The 14,215-nt window shown below is 42.6% G+C and overlaps 1 protein-coding gene across 5 annotated transcripts in view; it reads left to right on the forward strand.

Moving 5' to 3' along the window:
• Positions 1-14,215, forward strand: part of LMBR1 (limb development membrane protein 1) — a 153,699-nt gene that overhangs the window by 67,560 nt on the left and 71,924 nt on the right. The window contains exon 1 of one of the 5 annotated variants that reach the window (XM_043541558.1): positions 12,483-12,505. The exons of the other annotated variants lie outside the window; for them this stretch is intronic. The gene's annotated coding sequence lies outside the window, so the exon portion shown is untranslated. Of the gene's footprint in view, positions 1-12,482; positions 12,506-14,215 lie in introns of those variants that run through there. 5 annotated transcript variants of the gene reach the window in all.

The raw sequence follows: 14,215 nt of genomic DNA on the forward strand, positions 1-14,215 counted from the left end.
ACATTGTTTTTTGAATAATTTATATAGCCATCCCAAGTAAAAATAAATACCAAAACTTGTATAGAAAGGAAGTATCTACAATAATATACTAAAGATGGTACAATTTAAACTGCTCAGAGCAACAAAAGATTCTTTTTGGGGTGATTGTGGACACAGATTTCACTCTTGGTGAGCATGTGTTCAAGATTGGATTCCTTTTGCATAGCAGCATCCGTGGGTACTCTTGTGCTCCCTATAGTCATGAAGAGTATAGTGGATTCAACTACCATTCAGTTCCTGCTTACCAACCATGGCTGCAAGATGGAACTGTGTGCAGTGACCCTGGCCCTTGCTGGGTGAGATTTAACTTTAGATTTAGTCATAGTTAGTTAGTTGAATTAGGTTTCCTTTACCCATTGACTTAAAACAAAAACAATATCCAACTTCATAGTTAGTTTTTTTTTTTTTTTCCCCCCCCCTCAGTCTTTTCTTCCCTGGTACAGGGATACTTCAAACATGGCAGACACCATGTTACTAGGGTTTAAGAACTGCCTCTCTTGTGACTTGGTTATGTCTGTTAGTGATGGGTACTCCTGATGTCTTATTTGCCTTGAGGAGGGACACGTACTGAAGCATTACTCTATATGCCATTCCTCCTTGAAGTGCATCTAGAAGTCAAGGGAAGCAAGACTCAAGTTCTTGCTCCTTGAGAAGTCCATGCAAGCTGCCTCTGACCTTGAGAGACCAGAGGAGCCTCACCAGATAGATCAGTTGCTTACTCCTACTGCCTCTGTATGCTGTGACTTGTTTCTGGGCTCCTGGGCCACTTGTTCTTATAGATCCCTTCATCAGCTGCATTTGTAAAGGGCAAGAAGGAGCTAGACATAGGTCACCTTCCCAAACTCCCAAATAGGAATCACTAAAGCCATAACTCTCTCCAGGCATCTATCAAGTGCCATAAATTGGAGACCTGCTCTGGCACTGCTGTGAGCAAGACGGCCTAGATCAGGGGCGGGCAAACTTTTTGGCCTGAGGGCCGCATCAGGTTTCAGAAACTGTATGGAGGGCCAGTTAGGGGAGGCTGTGCCTGCCCAAACTGCCAGGCTCCTGCCCCGTATCCAAGCCCCCCTGCTTCTTGCCCCCGATGGCCCCCCGGAACCCATGCCCCATCCACCCCTCTGCTCTGTCCCCTGACTGCCCCTGGACCCCGTGCCTCTAACTGCCTCCGCCGCCCCCATCCAACCCCCCCTTCCTTCCTGACTGCTCCCCCGGGACCCCTGCCCCATCCAACCACTTCTTCTCCCTGACTGTCCCCCCGCTGCCCCATCCAACCCCTCCTCTCATTCCTGACTGGCCTCTTCCCTCCTCCTCCCCCCACCCCCGGGACCCTTGCCCCATCCAACCACCCCTTCTCCCTGACCGCCCCCGGAACTCCTGCCCCCATTCAACCCCCCTGTTCCCTGTCCTCTGACTGCCCCGACCCCTATCCACACCCCCAGTCCCTGACCACACTCTGAACTCCCCTGCCCTCTATTCAACCCCCCTCCCCCACTCCCTGCCCCCTTACCGCGCTGCTGGAGCACTGGTGGCTGGCGACGCGGCTGCACCAGGACAGGCAGCTGCGCCGCCTGACTGGAGCCAGCCACACACCGTGCAGCACAGAGTACCGGCTCAGGCTGGGCTCTGCAGCTGCGCTGCCCAGAGCATTGCGCCTGCGACGCAGTGAGCTGAGGTTGCGGGGGAGGGAGGACAGTGAGGGAGGGGCCGGGGGCTAGCCTCTCGGGCCAGGAGCGCAGGGGCTGGGCAGAACGGTCCCGTGGGCCATAGTTTGCCCACCTCTGGCCTAGATGTTTCCTTTTACCCCAAAGACTGCACTGCCCTTGGTGCCAAATCATTGGCACAACCTGGCCCAGCACTTGGTATCCAGAGCCTTGGCACTGAGCATTTCCCTTTTCGTACTGACATCAGTTACTTCCCTTGGTACCTGCTGATGCCAAGAAGCTTCAGTGCTCACCATCTCTGCCTTAAAACCGTTTGCAGCACTGAGTGACCTTTCAGTGGGCCTGGTACCAGGTCGCCTCTGCTGGAGTGCTTAGTTTATCATGAAATCTGCAGTGCCTAAGTCACCACAACTCCAGTTGTGTCTTATTAGTGCTGACATCCCCATGCTTTAAACAAGACATGCCTGACAGGACTGCTCCTCCCTTAGAGGATGTTTATTTTTTCTCTTCCTCAGCAGAATGTAGTGGAGACTTTTCCTTTGCTCATGCCCCATCTCCCACAGGAGAGGCATAGTGGGAGTCTAGACATGAATTGGTTGGGTTGCTAAGAAGAGTTCAGGATAACATAGGGGACGCTTACAAATGCAGAATTATGTACACAGAAACCTGCATTCAAAAATAAAACAATGTAAAACTTTAGAACTTACAGGTCCAGTCAGTCCTATATCTTGTTCAGCCAATCGCTAAAACAGACAAGTTTGTTTACATTTGCAGGAGATAATGCTGCCTGCTTCTTGTTTACAATGTTACCTGAAAGTGAGAACAGGCGTTCGCATGGCACTGTTGTAGCCAGCGTTGCAAGATATTTACATGCCAGATGCGCAAAAGATTTATATGTCCCTTCATGCTTCAACCACCATTCCAGAGGACATGCATCCATGCTGATGGTGAGTTCTGCTCGATAACCATCCAAAACAGTGCAGACTGACGCATGTTCATTTTCATCATTGAGTCGGATGCCACCAGCAGAAGGTTGATTTTCTTTTTTGGTGGTTTGCTTTCTGTAGTTTCAGCATCTGAGTGTTGCTCTTTTAAGTCTTCTGAAAGCATGCTTCACCCCTCATCCCTCTCAGATTTTGGAAGGCACTTCAGATTCTTAAATCTTGGGTGGAGTGCTGTAGCTATCTTTGGAAATTTCACATTGGTATCTTCTTTGCATTTTGTCAGATTTGCAGTGAATGTGTTCTTAAAACGAACAACGTGTGCTGAGTCATCATCCGAGACTGCTATAACATGAAATATATGGCAGAATGCGGGTAAAACAGAGCAGGAGACATACAATTCTCCCCAAGGAGTTCAGTCACGAATGTAATTAACACATTTTTTTTAACAAGCGTCATCAGCATGGAAGTGTGTTCTCTGGAATGATGGCCGAAGCATGAAGCGGCATAGGAATCTTTAGGTGAATCCAAAAATATTTATTAAATTTCAATTGGTATTCTATTGTTTAACAGTGCGATTAATTGTGATTAATTTTTTGAGTTAATTGCGTGAGTTAACTGCGATTAATCGGCAGTCCCTAGTATTCTGGTTTTTTTCATAAAGCTATACTTCGTTTGGTCATTGAAGGAATTGCTCACCTTTGTTTGGATACAGCTCTGCAGCAGCAGATTTTCTTCAGAGTTCATGGGACATTTTAGTGAAGGAGTAAAAGTGATAAGCAAATGGCTACCTTTGTACTTGTTTCTAGTTTAGCAATCTGTGTTTGTACCATTCATATAGTGGAATTCATCATCATTTCAATACAAATTTTCTGTGCAGGTGCATAAATTGATCTTAAATACAATAAACCCAGTAAATCTTTTTTTCCCCACAGTATGTAAAAGATTAGTCCAAACAATAGATTAAATGGAATCTGGAAATTTTACTTTTAAAAATAAATCCATGCTTTACTACTTTCAAGAATATATTTAAGCTTCACCCTTATTCTGTGCTCCCTATTTTAAATTACTCTCCATCTTTTGATTTTTCCTCCAATTTTTGCCTCATTGATTATGAATCTCATGTACTGTCTTAGGCCTGGTCTACACTGCAGAGTTAGGTTGACACAAGACAGCTTTCGTCAACCTAACTATGGAAGTTTCTAAATTTAAATTTCGCTCCCGCTGACTTAACTGCCCAGCTACACCAGCTTAATAACTCCACCTCCACAAACGGTATAGAGTCAAGGTTAATGTAGTTCAGTTGACACAGTGTCAGTGTAGACACTGCGTTGCTTACGTCGACTGTTACTGAGGGCATGTTATACACTACAAAATTAAGTCGACCTAATTTACATTGGTGTACAGCTCCCACAGTCATTATATTGCTTGTGTGTGTCTACACTTTGCTTTTTGTGTTGGCAGTGTGCATCCTCACCAGGAGCGCTTACACCGATGGAACTGTCAGTGTGGGGCATTGTGGGATGGCTTCTTAAAGTCAGTAACAGTCAATGTAAGTAATGCAGTGTCTACACTGACACTGCGTCGACCTAACTATGTCAGCCTAAACTCTGTGCCTCTTGTGGAGGTGGAGTTAAGTCAGTATAGTGGGCAAGTGATGTCGGTGGGAGTGAAATTTTAGTGTAGACCCTTACGGAGTTAGGTTGAGATAAGATAAAACATCCCCGTAGTTTTTATTGGGGCATTTAATGCACTGGATGAGGTACACAACATGTTGTGATAGATGTGTAGGACCCATGGATTTTGAACCGTGTATTGTGGGGGATGTTGAGCATTGTAGCAATGGAGATATCTCTTCAGGTTTAGCATCTGCTGTTCTGGTGCTGCTTTGAGTTGGTGTGTTCTGGTCTGTGGGGAGCTTGCTTCTGATGATGAGTTTGCCGAGGGTGGGGGGTTGTCCAAAGGCCAGAAGAGGGGGTTCAGGAAAGATTTCTTTTTAGGATTCTTCAGAGTATGGCAACTGATAGAGGGTATTTTAGAATGATAGTGACTACTGTGTAGGATTTTAGAAGTACAAAAACTGCAAAAGTATTCCTAGTTTTTGAATAGACTTGTGGCACAAGTTGAAAAATTTGAATTTTATATAGGGTGGTTTTTTTTTTTTTTTTTTTGAGGAGGGCAAAGGCTGATTACTTTGACTTATGGCTTCATAGCCTTAAGGACTCGAGTCACTCTCAAGTCCCTGGGTGTTCATACTCTGTCCCTACAGCAGAGACATTTTAAGCCCCAGCCCCTGCCTCGATTCTACCAACCGCAGAACAGACAAGACTATTCTAGGAGGTGTAATAGCAGCAACAGGAGGAGGCCTCCTCCTTCATCTGCTCAGTGCTCTGGGCAGGCGAAACAGTCCTCTGGTCAAAAACAAGCCTTTTGAAAGTGCGCCCAAGTGCGACGCACCAGTTCAAACACTGGATCCAACTACCTCACCTTTATGGTGTCGACTGTCCCACTTCTACCATGCGTGGGCCCGGATCATGTCCGATCACTGGGTGCTCTGCACTGTAGAACTGGGATATTCTCTCCATTTCAGCTCCTGCCCTCCCAGGCCCCTTCCACGTCAGTCTTCAGGGACCCCTTTCACGAGTATCGTCTAATGCAAGAGGTGCAGCTCCTACCAAGAGCAGGAGCAATGGAGGAGGTTCCTCAGGAGCTAAGGGGCAGGGATTTTTACTCCCATTATTTCCTAATCCCGAAAGCCAAAGATGGTCTCAGACCTATCCTGGACCTGCGAAACCTCAACAAGTTTGTGAGGAAGCTGAAGTTCCTCATGGTCTCCTTGGCTTCCATTATCCCTTCCCCGGATCCGGGAGACTGGTGTGCTGCCCTCAACTTGAAGTATGCATATTTTCATATATCTATAACCCTGTCTCACAGAAGGTTCCTCAGGTTTGTGGTAAACCACAATCATCAGTTCATGGTCCTCCCCTTCAGCCTGTCAGCGGCACCTCAGTGTTCACGAAGTGCATGGCATTCGTGGCTGCTTTCTTGTGGAAGCGCCCGGTGCAGGTGTTTCCGTACCTTGATGACTGGCTGATCAAGGGCTGCTCCAAAACACAAGTGGAGGTGCATAAGCCTGTTAAGAGCAACATTCGACGCACTTGACCTTCTACTGAATGTGCAGAAGTCAACCCTGTGCCCCGAACAGAGGTAGAATTGATAGGGTCAGTGTTGGTGTCAAGACAGGTGGGAGCATTTCTACCAGAGTCATGGTTTCAGACCCTTTGCAACATCATACAAGGTCTCAGATGATTCCCTACCACAGCAAGGAATTGCCTGAAGCTCTTCAGCTACATGGCTGCCTGTATTTACGTAGTGCAGCATGCCAGACTGCGGCTCCGACCCCTTCAGGAGTGGCTAACCTTGGTGTATCAACCAAACCGGGACAGTCTAGACAAGATAGTCACTTTTTCCCGGTCGGTTCTCCAATCTCTCCTATGGTGGCTCAACCCTGTGTGTGCAGGAATTCCCATCTCTAGACCTCAACCATCTCTTTCCCTGGTCACAGATGCATCAGCGGTGGGGTGGGGAGCGCATGTTGGGGAGTTCAGGACTCAAGGCCTCTGGTCCCAAGCAGAACTCTCACTTTGCATCAACATCAGGGAGCTGAGGGCAATCTCTCGCATGCCAGACCTTCCAACCTCACTTGGAGGAGAGATAGGTATCGGTCATGACAGACAATACAACAGCGATGTTTTATATAAACAGACTTGGGAGCATGCTCCTCTCCCCTGTGCCAGGAAGCCCTCAAACTGCATAGCCCACTCAATACACTTGGAGGCATTTTATCTTCCCAGAGTTCAAAGCGAGTTGGCAGACCATCTCAGCAGGTCCTTTCACAACCATGAGTGGTCCATCCGCCTGAATGTCGAGAACACAATATTCCAACAGTGGGGAATTCCCCAGATAGACCTGTTCACGACAAGACACAACAGGAAGTGTCCGCAATTCTTCTCCTTCCTGAATCACAGCCTGGGAAAGATTGCGGATGTGTTCCTTCTTCTCTGGAAAGACCAACTCCTTTACTCATTTCCGCCCATTCCACTCATCCACAAGATGCTACTCAAAACTTGGAGGGATGAAGTTTCGGTAATTATTGATAACTCCGGCCTGGCTCTGTCAGCACTGGTACATGTCTCTTCTGGAGCTGTCAGTGGAAACTCCAAACACTCTACCACTGCTTCTGGACCTGATAACTCAGGACCATGGCCGTCTTCAGCACCCCAACCTCGAATCTCTCCACCTCACAGCTTGGAAGCTCCATGGCTAAACCCAGTGGAGCTTGCTTGCTCTGATCCGGTTAGGGAAGTCCTCCTTGGCAGTAGGAAAATGTCTACTAGGGCTGCCTACTTAGCCAAATGGAAGAGATTCACAATTTGGTCATTGCAGAAACATACATCTCCTACGCACTCGATAATACCTTTTATCTTGGACTACTTTCTGCACCTGAAGCAGCAAGGGCATTCTATGTCATCAATAAAAGTCCACTTGGCAGCCATTTCTGCCTTTCACCGAGTCATGCCAGGCCAGTTGGTCTTCACCAGTCCAGTAGTTGGACACTTTCTTAAAGGACTTGACAGGCTATACCCTCAAGTATAACAATTGATCCCGGCCTGGGACCTTAAACTGGTTCTTTCCAGACTAATGGGGGCTCCCTTTTGAACCACTCGCGACATTCTCTTTGCTCTCTCTCTCATGGAAAGTAGCATTTCTGGTGGCAATAACATCTGCCAGGAAGGTATCCGAGCTTAAGGCCCTAACATATGAGCCTCCTTACACAGTCTTCTATAAAGACAAGATTCAGCTCTGGCTGCACCCAGCCTTCCTCCCAATGGTTGTTTCCCAGTGTCATGTTAATCAGGACATTTTTTCTTCCAGTCTTTTATCCTAAGCCACACGCAAACAAAAACTTCACTCTTTGGATGTTCGCCAGGTGTTAGCCTTCTATATCGAACGGACGAAGCCGTTTCAGAAATCTACCCAATTATTTGGCACAATAGCAGACAGAATGAAGGGGCTCTCCCAGTCTCTTCTCAAAGAATTTCATCATGGATTATATCATGTGTCCAGACATGATACGATCTGGCAAAAATACCTTCCCCCGTGCTAACAGCAAACTCCATGAGGGCGCAGGCAGCATCAGCGGCATTTCTGGCCCATGTTCCGACCTAGGAAGTTTCCAGGGCTATGACATGGTCCTCAATCCACACTTTTACCTTGCACTATACCATAACCCAGCAGGATAAAGATGATGTAGCCTTCAGCAGAGCGGTGCTCCAATTAGCAAACCCATGAGCTCTGACCCCGCCTCCAAGTTCCTGCTTGGAAGTCACCTAATTGGAATCAACATGAGCAAACATTTGAAGAAGAAAAAAGAGTCACCTGCCTTTCATAATTACTGTTGTTTTGAGACGTGTGGCTCATGTCCATTCCAAGACTCCATCTACCTACCCCTCTGTCAGAGCAGTGCTGGCAACAAGGAACTGAAGTGGCGGTGGGTCGGCAGGGCCCTATATACGGCATCATGGATGTGCGACTCCAGGGGGCACCTGAGCCGACCAGATAGGTACCACTAGCGGAAAAACCTGGCTACTGTGCACGCAGCGTGCACACACACCTAATTGGAATCAACATGAGCAACACATCTTGAAGAACAACAGTTGCGAAAGCTAGGTAACCGTTTTTTATTCGCCCAGCTGTAGAGTAGTATAGTACTAAATTTATTTTATCCACATTTAGTTAACTTTGAACTGTTTGCTTTGTTGGGCTCAGTTCTGTGATTTTGTACAGGTATGTTAACCTTTAACACGTGTCTATAAAAGCCCATTTGTCTATATACATGCTTTTATGCTGAAATTGGATATTTGTGTGTGTTTTAACACTGAGGGTTTTCCCGTGGCCGAAGTTACTTTGGAAGTTGTGGCATAGCACATAGTTAGCGAGTTTGTTGTCACTATTTGTATCCTGCATAATTTTCATATTTAATAATTTTGATACAGAAATATTACAACCTTTTTTTCAGTTTAAATCAGATTAATCCAGTTTGGTGTATTTTTTTTTTTTTTAACCACCCCCTAATTTACTGTGGCTTTTTTCCCCTTAGTTGCTAATATACCTTCTAAATGGCACATGGCCCCTCTTATAGACTCCTATTGATTCCCCTGGGCAACAGTTTAAAAAAACCAAAACAAAACAGCCATTTGCGTATTGCGCAGAGATGGAGATACGGAAATTAACTACTCACCATGGACGGATGCAGTGCATGTACTCAAAATCAAACTAAACATGATTCTCTGCCTAGTTTTTAATTAAACCACTATGTTAATTCAAACAGGACATTTTAGGCCTAAGGGGGTTGACTATGTCCTCCTTTTTTAAAAGTCTTAAATGGCCTTTTTTCTCTTCCTTACTACAGTGTGGTTCCATTTTATTGCAGCTGTAGCCTTCTCTATGTTCTTCTTTATTTTACTGTAGCTTTAGACAGTAGGAAAATAATGGTAAAAAGCCAGCAATACTAGAATGTATATTGGTTTTCAGTAAATAAAGAACTTACACCATTTGTCAGCCTACTTTGAGGTATGTCACATGATGGCCAATGCTAATACCAGAATGTTACACTATTCAGCTACATAAATTGCATGAATTTGACAGTGTTTATAATATTTGAGCAGGTGACTAAAATAACAGTCTTTCTTATATTTGTTTAAATTCTCTCCTTTTCGTCTGAAGAAGTTGCCTACTCTAATGGAAGACTGTGCTTTATAGATATCTTTTGTTGAGACACTCCTCACTCTGTTGTTTATCACTGTTTATCCATCACACTAGAACACTTGTGTAAGGTAGAGTAGTTGCTGTCAGTCATGTCTCCTCATGTCCAAAATAACACCTTCCTTCATCTGCTTCCCCAAAAGAGACATGAAATATCTGAATCTGTCTTAGAAGTAGTAAAGCTTCCAGGTGTGCCAGTAGACTATGAATTGAGTATATGTACATACTGATGTTTGAAGTGGGTGTGCATTTTGAGGAGTAGGTAGCCGCTCTAACTTGACCTTTATACTATGGCTTATTTTGATGTCACTTCAACTTATTTGAGTTTCGTTTTTGAAATTAAAGACACAGATGTTTAGGAGTAATTTACTTGTAAGAAATTCTAAATGGTGTACTTTTGTTTGTTACAGTGACAAACTGATATTTAGGTATTGCAGAATCATAATTGTAGACTTTTTAAAGTCTTTATGGTATACTTTACCTTAATACCAATCTTTGTATTTGAAGTCATGGCATAAAGTTTAACATGAGCGACAGCAACATCCTGACCAATTATCCAAATTATCCAGACATCCCAAAATGTTCATAACACAGCACACAGAGTCTGTGGATTAAGAGGTTAACTCCTAGAACATCAAAAGAAGTGCTTGATAATAAAAGAAAATAGTACAAAAATTTGAGGTAACTTCCTTGCTTAATTAATTAGGTAGACCAGGTGGAAGCGAAGAGGCCAGTGCTGGTGCTCGGAATGTCTATAAAGCTGAGCAACATGACAGCACAATAGAGGAGGAACAAAGATTTTTTTAATATACTTCTATCCTGTGTCACAGTTTGAAATTGTCCTGGTTTATGTCCCTTTTGGCAAACTTACATAAAAGTGACCCTGTACTGTATTTTATGACCAGATGACTTTTTTTCCCCCAGTGGCTAATTTGTATCAGGCCCCCATCTTAAAGAGACAGAGAAATGAGTAGGAAGTCCAAGCCAGTTTGTCTCAGTGAGCTTTCATTGCATTCTTTCATTATTTTTGCTCGTTTTTGCCACTGATCATCCATAAATTGTTGGAAATGAGTGATTAAGGAAGTGCTGCTTAGTGTTAGTGGCACATACACATTCTTGCTATGGCTTTTTTTTTTTTTGTGGGTGAGAGGAAATCGTGTACTGCACAAACAAAAAGGAAAACTCCTGCTGGGAACCTTTCAAGGAAATTTAACTTGCATAATGTTTTGATCTTGGTGTTTATTACAGAAAATAGAGTAATATTTCACCAGCTATTGTTATGTGTCAGCTAGTGCCCCATCCCCTCTCTCAATATTCCCCCTCCCAAAGCATCAATGAGGCTTATTTTAATAAGAATACATCTAAAAAATGCAGCAGTTTATTCTTGCACTGAAGATAGGTGAGACAGACCATTGTCCAAAACATTTTGCTACAACAGCAGCACTTTATGTAAGTGCCTGCTAGAATTTTTGTAGTACTGTAAAGCCCATTTGTGTTAGCTATGTACTTTGGTCCTTTTTGAATCATTAACAAAAATTTGGTATATAGATTTCAGTCCAGATGTGAATTTTAAAAGGAACATAGTCCTCTTGTCATTACTGTTAATGGAGGGAAGAGTTATTTTTAAGAGCACAAATTTTAAAATGCCTGAAACACAAAGCCAAAAATAGGGACCTATATTTTGCATTTTAGGTATTTTAAAATTAAGCTCAAAAAATCAAATGTAGCTTAATAAATCTAATTTTAATCACTTTTTTAATTTTCCCCCTCCTCCCGAAAAGCAGTCCACTGTAATTTCTTCAGTAGGTGTAATCTACAACTAACATGTTTTTTTCTATTACTCATTAACATTTAATAGTACTAATTTATCAATAGCAAGGACCCTTTTCTAAGTTATGTTAATTTGTGTACTACATTAAATTCGTATAGCATCAAAAGAAGGTGATTTTTGAGTTTGAGGCTGTTAATTTCTGGTGCTTACATTTTGCAGTCCATAGGTTGCTTTATTGGAGATCGCAACCAAACCACAAAATAACAACTTTGGAGAAGAGTGTCAGCCTTACCTTTCAACTTTATTATCTTTTTTTTTTTTATGGGAGAGGGTATGGGAATCTGTTTTAGTCACACTCTTAGTTATTTTTAAAGCAGAGGAATGCTCCAAGTTTTTGTTTTATGTACCAGTAGGATTCACTGGATTAATTATGTGGAGTGTAGGAGTACTGTAAAGCTATTTGTTCTTTTGCACTTTTCTTGAGGCTTCCATAATTGCAGTTGATGGCTTTCCTTTGAAGTATTTAGTCACCTTTAAAATCAGTTAAATTTTCACAGTTAAAATATTACCACAGGTCAGACAGCAAAAAATATTGTAGCAAAAATGGTCACTTCTACTATAATTTTGCTACAGCTAAAAATAGAAACAATAACACTGAAAATAAGTTTAACTCTCTAATATGAGAACACCATTGAGTAAAATCTGTTTGATATTCATTTACTAGACTTTTGTACTCTATTTTCCAGAAAAATTATTTGAAATTGGAAGAAGGGTCTTGAACTTTATTTGGAAGCAGCATTTTGCTTCACATTTTATGTCTGCTTTAACCTCTGACTGCGGTACCCACAGGCCCCTATGAGTAATGGCTCACCAAATAGCTGTGAGTTGCACTGTTAGGAGTGTGTGTTTATTTGGCATTTAAGCTCATATTTATTTGGCTATAAAATCATTCAGCATGAACTAAATCTTTAGTACTCTGATCTCAGTGAAATGTTTACTGGTATGTAACTGAATTATTTTACATTATATTACAACCCATTTACTCATTCCATTAGTAGTACCAGAGACAAAAGTTGTTTAATCAGTCACATCAAAGGCAGCTGTTTGTTTTTTTTAGGGGGGTATTTTTGACATTAGCTAACATCTTAAGTTCAGAAATAAGGTCAATTTTAAAAAAAACTCTAAGTCATTAAAAATTACACTGCTTAAAATTTTTTATTGGTCTTTGGTTAGGAAGGGGATCCTGATTATTCTGGGGTTCTGATTTGGTAAGTAGATTCTAGTAGCTCAATCAGTTTTTTTCTATTAAAATAAGAGCATACTTAAAACTAACAGTTGTTAGACAAACACGTAACCAGTACATTTGAAGAAAACACAATGTGGATAGTTAAGGGCTGTGTTTAAGTATAGACCTTGCAGTAAGCATGGTGCCATGTTTTGGCTTTGAATACACACATTGCTTCCTTTGAAGTCACTGATAATAGTGCGTACATATCTGAAACCAGAATGTGGCTTACAATTCATAGCATTGAGCTAATTTGACCCCCTCCACTATTTAAGCATAACAGAAGCTTATGAGGTGGGAGGAAGTGGAAGATAAGAAGTTTTAACATACATTAATACCTGTAGGGAATTTAATTTATAATTATATTTAAACTTCTGAGTCACATAAATCTTAATTTCTAGAATATTTTGTGGAACTATTAATAAATTATCTTCAGGATGTCTTTTAAATGTAATACATTTCTTCTCTTTGCAAGCTTTAAATTTTTCCTCATTTATCTCAGAGGGAGCATGGAAGGGCAAGCCCTTTTTCTTCTGGTGTTTAAAATAAACAAAAAATCAAGAAACATATAACTGGATAATGTAGTAGTACTGGAGATATTTTCTTATTTAGTAACAAACTATTGGTAACCATTATGTATATAAGCAGCACAGAGTGTTGTCTACCCTGTCGTCCTGCCTGTTTTGAATGGTTCCAGCTGGCACGCTCTGCCGTCTGTCTGTCTTAGTAGCTAACTGAAGCCTGAGATGGTTAGATAGAGCTCAAAGATGCATGTGATCATGAATGCTGAAGGGTAAATATTTTATATTACGGTATCTGGACTCTTACTTGAGACCTCCCAATACATATAAATTACATGAGGTCCTTGTCTAGAAGAGTCTAACATTTAGAATCCTGATCCTGCAGGTCTTACACATGTGAGTAACATGCCTAAGTTTCTGCAGGTTCAAGGCCTAATTTCATGTGTCTCTCAAAAGGATAAAATAAGCATGAATTAGAGGTGGTGTGATAGTCAGAAATGAAATTATGAGGTTACTGAGCAAAATCATGTATTTAGCATGGTTGAACATTTTCTTTTGTAGTTATAAATAAATGTTTGTCCTATGAAATGTAGTGGTTGACTCACATGTGGGCATCATGGGAGACCGTGTGTCATCGGGACAGGTTTGAACATAAGGCGACTGATAATTGGAATTCATTTGCAAATTGGATACGATTAATTTGGGCTTGAATAGAGACTGGGAGTGGCTAAGTCATTATGCAAGGTAGCCTGTCTCCCCTTGTTTTTTTTCCTGCAAACCCCGCCCCCCAAGACGCTCTGGTTAAACTTGGATTATTGCTGTGCACATTGTAAGATGAGCTGTTGCCAGCAGGAGAATGAGTTTGTGTGTGTGGTTTTTGGAAAAAGGGGGGGGTGTTGGGGGGGGGGTGAGAAAACCTGGATTAGTGCTGGAGGTGACCCACCTTGATTATCATGCGCATTATAAAGAGGGGTTTCAAAGGGGGATGGGCTGTTGCCAGCAGGAGAGTGAATTTGTATGTGTGTGTGTGGGGGGGGAAAGGGTGAGAAAACCTGGATTTGTGCTGGAAATGGCTCTACTTGAGGATCACTTTAGATAAGCTGTTGCCAGCGGGGGAGTGAGGTGGGAGGAAGTTTTGTTTCATGGTCTCTGTGTGTATATAATGTCTTCTG

This window comes from Chelonia mydas, chromosome 2, assembly GCF_015237465.2.
Source record: "Chelonia mydas isolate rCheMyd1 chromosome 2, rCheMyd1.pri.v2, whole genome shotgun sequence".
Classification (NCBI taxonomy): Eukaryota; Metazoa; Chordata; order Testudines; family Cheloniidae; genus Chelonia; species Chelonia mydas.